Source organism: Tachypleus tridentatus, chromosome 4, assembly GCF_004210375.1.
Source record: "Tachypleus tridentatus isolate NWPU-2018 chromosome 4, ASM421037v1, whole genome shotgun sequence".
NCBI lineage: Eukaryota > Metazoa > Arthropoda > Merostomata > Xiphosura > Limulidae > Tachypleus > Tachypleus tridentatus.
This window is the reverse complement of record NC_134828.1, coordinates 121,538,851-121,546,125: the sequence shown is the minus strand read 5'-3', so window position 1 is coordinate 121,546,125 and position 7,275 is coordinate 121,538,851.

The following is a 7,275-nucleotide window of genomic DNA, read 5'->3' as shown; positions in this document are numbered from 1 at the left end:
AAAGATTAGGCAGTGGTTGGTGATGACCAGTTCAGATGTTACACTGAGTTAGTTTGTCGGTAAATAATTTGACTTAAGTTTAAGTAATGATAATTTCCCACTGTTGTTCTTTTAGTTAGTTCAGAGGCTTAAGAATTATAGCCAGATAGTTGTGGTTATACATACATTGACATACCAAAGAAATGATTAATAAATATTCTGTCAGACAGTTTTCAAATCCCCGCTGGTGGGCTGTCCCTCCTATTGCCCTCCGCTGGTAAAGCGGTAAGTCCAGGATTTACAACTGTGTAAATTCAATTTCGCACAAAGGATTCTATTTCCCTATCATTTAGCGGACTAGAGGGAAGGCAGCAGATCACCACCCACCGCCCTTGATGTAGCTTTGCTATAAGAAAACACACACACGAAACTTACGAACTGTGTAAGATACAGAAATAATAGTAACTGGACGGACCGTAAGGTTTAATATCCAGCACTGTCAAGGATTTGGGGCGATGTGAAAATAACAGATTTATGGCCAGTAAAAACCACACCCACATTTTTCTGTTTTCCCCGTTCATATAAAATCAGACTTGAAATACTTACTTGGAGGACTACAACAAGGCGTTAGTTACCATGTACTCCCCTCTGTAGGTGAGTATCGTCATGAGGACTGATGCAGAAGATAAGTGATTCCGAGTAAACGGAAAAGAAGCGCAGTAGCTTTGATGACTTTCCTATAAAAACAGTTATTTATTCTCTTCTGACATTTATTTTCCTTTGGAAAGCTGTTTACATTTCTTTTCAATAAAATCCCTAATACGTTTCGTGGACTTTTGTTTCTAGTGATTCTGAGGTTACGACTAATTTTTATTTTATAGAATTTTGAAAACTCTGGTAAATCCTTTAAGCTCTATCTATTTATTTTAATATTTAATCTTGTATAACAGTCACAGCCTGATATAAATTTTATTGTAATGAGTTAATGTGTTTTTTAAGAATACACAGTTCTATAAATCACTCAACATCTGGGAATTCTGATGTATAGGAGTACATTAAAAGGTTAAGCTATTGATTAAAATAAAACAAAACAAACCTGAAACTGTTTACAGTTTTATTATCAATGTTCAGATGTGAAATATGTTGAGGAGTGGTAATTGAAGTAATCAATAAAAATCTAAACAATGCCAAACAGGACAAACACCAGAACATTTTTGAATTTCTATGTTACTACTTTTAAAAAGATAGAATTACTTATAAAGTAAAAAATACAACAAATACTTCACTAAATATACTGATATTTTCCCATAGTTTTCTAGATACTCATATGCTTATTTTTCTTAAAATTTTAAAATAGTTTTACCATCGCTGAGCTTGTTATTAAATCAGACAACCACTAATATCTACCTGACATGCGCAGTTTCTGAGGAATTGTCCATCCGTGGCTTCGTCATCAACATTCGTACAACGTTGACTGAGAAGACAGTGTTACCTAAAAAAATAACAATCAACATTTCTATTTAAATTCTCGTCCGTCTACATCTATGTACATACATATATATGTGTATGTATAAATACATTTATCATAGTAAATGGAGCGAGAAAGTGTATGAGAACCTACGTAAATTATTTATATATACATCAACTTGTAGTGATTTGAGTCGAGGAACCTAATGGTGATCCATCTTTGTATATGATAAGAGATATACACCAGCAAATAGTACAAAATAGTAGACCAAGACTTGGCGGTTGGTTGCGATGACTACTTGACTTCCATCTGGTCTTTCTGCTACATTATGGCTGACTAGCGCAAATATCCCACGTGTTGCAGTGACTAAAGACAAATTGTAAGATTGTATAATACTGTAGAGTAAGTGTGTTACATGAGTTTTGTTTTCTATGTTTGTATAGTAAGTGTTCTGCTAAGAACAATTTAACAATAACAAACCGTTATGTCACATTTTAAATTCTGATACATAGTGTTATTAATTCATAACAAGTTAGTGTAAAATATCCTGTTTGTTGTTAACATTATTCATACCTATTCTACTGATATTTAAAAGTTGATGTTGTACTTTGACTTCATCCATAGCTTTTCACACTCAACATGAGAAGTGAAGCCGTTATAAACAGGAGAAGATGAACTGACGGACAGACACCACGGTTCACAGTACGTATAAAACAAGTAGTACATAATGTTCTCTGTCCAATCACATTCAGATATTGTCCACAGTTGTTTCAAAGTCAGTCTTCACTGATTGGTGTTTATATCGAATTCTGTAACATCATAAAAGGGTGAGATAAAAAGTCTGTAAAAAGTAAACCTCTAAGAAAATTGTACGAAAAACGAGGCTTGAGTATTTACTATGTCAAGAAATGAGAATTAGATAACAAATACAATAATAGGATTAGGGTTTAGAAGTTAAAAAACAATAGGTAAATTGTATACTGGGGAATCTCGTCAGACTTTACATATAAAAAAAGCATGAAAGTCTCCATTGGTTTCTCACATCTTTGTGACTTACACTCAATAAATATTACAAAATTATAAAGTCCAAAGAAAATCTGAGTAAAATTATTCGTACAGATTTATAATTGTTATTTAATGTTGTATGTTGTTCAGATATACCAGTGAAGTAGTCAACTGGGCATGTATGATGTTCAGTTGTACAGGGTAATTTAGTGAACAAGTATCTATGTTGTTCAGTTGTACAGGGTAACTTAGTGAACCAGGTATCTACGTTGTTCAGTTGTACAGGGTAATTTAGTGAACCAGGTATCTACGTTGTTCAGTTGTACAGGGTAATTTAGTGAACCAGGTATCTATGTTGTTCAGTTGTACAGGGTAATTTAGTGAACCAGGTATCTATGTTGTTCAGTTGTACAGGGTAATTTAGTGAACCAGGTATCTATGTTGTTCAGTTGTACAGGGTAATTTAGTGAACCAGGTATCTATGTTGTTCAGTTGTACAGGGTAATTTAGTGAACCAGGTATCTATGTTGTTCAGTTGTACAGGGTAATTTAGTGAACCAGGTATCTATGTTGTTCAGTTGTACAGGGTAATTTAGTGAACCAGGTATCTGTGTTGTTCAGTTGTACAGGGTAATTTAGTGAACCAGGTATCTATGTTGTTCAGTTGTACAGGGTAATTTAGTGAACCAGGTATCTATGTTGTTCAGTTGTACAGGGGTTGTTCAGTTGTACAGGGTAACTTAGTGAACCAGGTATCTACGTTGTTCAGTTGTACAGGGTAATTTAGTGAACCAGGTATCTACGTTGTTCAGTTGTACAGGGTAATTTAGTGAACCAGGTATCTATGTTGTTCAGTTGTACAGGGTAATTTAGTGAACCAGGTATCTATGTTGTTCAGTTGTACAGGGTAATTTAGTGAACCAGGTATCTATGTTGTTCAGTTGTACAGGGTAATTTAGTGAACCAGGTATCTATGTTGTTCAGTTGTACAGGGTAATTTAGTGAACCAGGTATCTATGTTGTTCAGTTGTACAGGGTAATTTAGTGAACCAGGTATCTATGTTGTTCAGTTGTACAGGGTAATTTAGTGAACCAGGTATCTATGTTGTTCAGTTGTACAGGGTAATTTAGTGAACCAGGTATCTACGTTGTTCAGTTGTACAGGGTAATTTAGTGAACCAGGTATCTGTGTTGTTCAGTTGTACAGGGTAATTTAGTGAACCAGGTATCTATGTTGTTCAGTTGTACAGGGTAATTTAGTGAACCAGGTATCTATGTTGTTCAGTTGTACAGGGTAATTTAGTGAACCAGGTATCTACGTTGTTCAGCTGTACAGGGTAATTTAGTGAACCAGATATCTGTGTTGTTTAGTTGTACAGGGTAATTTAGTAAACCAGGTATCTGTGTTGTTCAGTTGTACAGGGTAATTTAGTGAACCAGGTATCTGTTTTGTTCAGTTGTACAGGGTAATTTAGTGAACCAGGTATCTATGTTGTTCAGTTGTACAGGGTAATTTAGTGAACAAGTATCTGTGTTGTTCAGTTGTACAGGGTAATTTAGTGAACCAGGTATCTATGTTGTTCAGTTGTACAGGGTAATTTAGTGAACCAGACATGTATGTTGTTAAGTGGTATCAGTAAAGTAATCAACACGATATGTATGTTTTACAGATGCTTAAGTACTCAATCAGACATGTATGTTGTTTAGATGTACCAGGGGGGAGACCTTCTCGTGGTTTATGACGCTTCCATACACGACACTGCAGACAGCAATTTGTCTTGTTTTGACAGTACAATAAGCATGTTTTGTTTCATCAATGGTTGAATAACTTTCCTTGTCTGTTTCTGTATTTAATTAATTCAAACACTAAATATTAAAAATGTGTTGGTAAAAGAGTAACATACGAGTACTTACCATGAAGAACTCGAGAGGACTGTATCGATACGACTCGTGTATCTGTATGAAATTTGGCAAACTTTCAGTACACATAATATATATTTGTGCTGACATTTAGTGATTCAATAAAGAGGTCCACTGAGTAGTACATGTTGTCTTCATTTGTTTGGTAAACATGTTACCTGCAAAGTAAAACTTACTTTGTATGTAATACTATTAAACAACATAACAAATTAACAATGACAGAATGGACAGACAAATATTACGACAGTGGTTTTGAAGCGTGTGTCGCGGACACCTGTGAACATCGATCAAGCAAGCTCCTTTCGGCTGTGATCTGTCCAGCAGTGTCTTGTAAGTACAAACAATACATTCCCGATGCTTAGTCACAGGGTTGAGTGCCCCAAGTAAAATTTCAGTCTGCCCGCGAGGGCAGATCAGTGTCTAAATTAGGCTTTTCTGCTAGCTATAGGTCAACTAAAATTGGGGGAAGACCTTATCGTGGTTTATGTTGTTTCTATACACGACACTGCAGATAGCAGTTTGCCCTTGTTTTGACAGTAAAATAACCACGTTCTATTACACCAATGGTTGAATAACTATTCCGTCGTCTAAGACATGTGTCCGACAACGGCCACTTGCAAACTCTCTCTTTCTTAACCTGAGGATGACCTAGGAAGGTCGAATCGTTTTTCTCTCCTCAATAAAGTGTCAGTACCCATAGCAGCCATTGTGATACACAATACATGTGTTAATACCCATACCAGACATTCTGATATGCAATACAAGTGTTAGTACCCATACCAGACATTCTGATATACAATACAAGTGTTAATACCAATACCAGCCATTATGATATACAATACAAGTGTTATACCCATGTTAGTACCCATACAGCCATTCTGATAAACATTTTATCTGAAGTAGGTTTCTCGTCATCAAGATTTTTTTTACTTTAAATACTGAATCTGCAAAATATTGAAAACTTTGTCTCTGTTCCCTTCTGTTGTATGAATCTATTTCTTCATCTTCAATATAGTTATAATATTAATCATCAACCTTGAAATTTGCTTTCGTGCAGAATCATTCTTCGAAACGTGAATCCAAAGTTTCTACACTTTAAAGAACCAAACCGATATGTTCAAAAGTCGTTAGATTATCAGATTTGTCTGAAGAGACTATTGCTTTGTTTTACATAGGGCTGAAGCTACACGAGGGCTATCTACGCTAGTCGTCCGAAATTTAGCAGTGAAAGAATAGAGGTACCTAGTCATCACCATCCACTAACCACTCTTTCACAAACGAATAGTGAGACTGACCCTAACAATGTTCTCCCTCCCCACACATATCATAAAGGGTGAGCATGTTTTGTGGAGTTGGATCAAGAATTTCAAACAAAACATCAACAGAACATAAATTTCACTGAAAAGTTCAAAGTGTTCTGTACTAACCTTAGAATCGTTGATACCAGTGTTGATTACACCATTGTACTAAACAAGTGGAACCAATGGAACGAAGACAAATTGTTCAGTGTGAACATGTCCAAAATTTGAGGATGAATTGGCTGACTAACAACATTCATTCCTAGCTTCATCCTGACGACCAGATTGTTAACCTGTGTAATTATAACATAAATAATCAGTGTAAATCAGTGCTAGCTAAAGGTCTTCTTCCACCACGTAGACTCTACGTACCTAATTTGGTTTACACTTTCAAATCACAATACAGACACCTGAAGGACCTTCTTATGAAAGATAAAATAACTCTTTATCGATTGAGTAACATTTTTATGACGAAAATAAAGAACTTTGCCTTTTCTACTTCTTGTGATTTTATCCCTAATGTTCGTCCTTACCGTTTAAGCCCTGAAGAAATATTTTAAAAGAACTGTCGTTAAATAAAAATATTTATGTTACATCGTCCGACAATAACATTGTTATTCTTAACTAAAATAATTACTTGATCAAAATGGTGGTTATTCTTTACAACAAAAGCACATTTAAAATCCTTATTAATACCTATTAATTCATTATCATCGAACGTAACGAAACATTTCAAAGATACCTGAGAGAACTTAGAAAGAAAAATATCGTAGACATTTGACTGATAATGAGACGACACCAAGTAAACCATCACAGTTTATTAAGTCGCTATTGTGGGTTATATAGATATAATTATCCTAAATTTACTAAAATCACGAACTAAAAGCACAGTTAATTAATAATACAGCAACATGGTACAGGCTATCTATTAACCATTGCAGCATTATCGCCCCCCAGTGGCTCAGCGGTATGTCTGCTGATTTACACGCTAAAATCCGGGTATCGATACCCGTGGTGGGCAGAGCACAGATAGCTCGTTAATTATTGGCCAATATAATACTGTATTAATTACGTTATATTTTCTAATTTAACTATTATCTAAAGGACATGGCGTGCATATTTGTATCTATGTAACCGAAACAACAAATACATTGTTTCACTATCTACTAAATGGCACAACACTAAACAATCTATAAAATTCCCACTTTGGTATTCTAAATTCAGACAATTATAAAATAACTACGATACGTACGACAAACCTTTGTTTATCAAAGAACAGAATTTTAAAGTACTGTCCTCATAACAAGAACCCGACTTTCACTAGAACTAAATCTGAAGGTTTTATTATATCTTTATTGATGTAATATCTAAATATAGTTTTAAGGAAAGGAGTTAAAAACTGTTAATTTTTAAATAAACGATAACACACTTAATAGACCAAAATAATGTTTGCTTCGCACAATGAGAACAGTTTTCCACTGCATTAATTACTGTAAAAATAATATTTTTATCTTAAAAAATGACCAATTTTTCTAAATATTTCAGTACGACATTGTCGAAAACAACCCAGTATTTGCTAACCCTAATTGCTAAGCCTCTCACAGG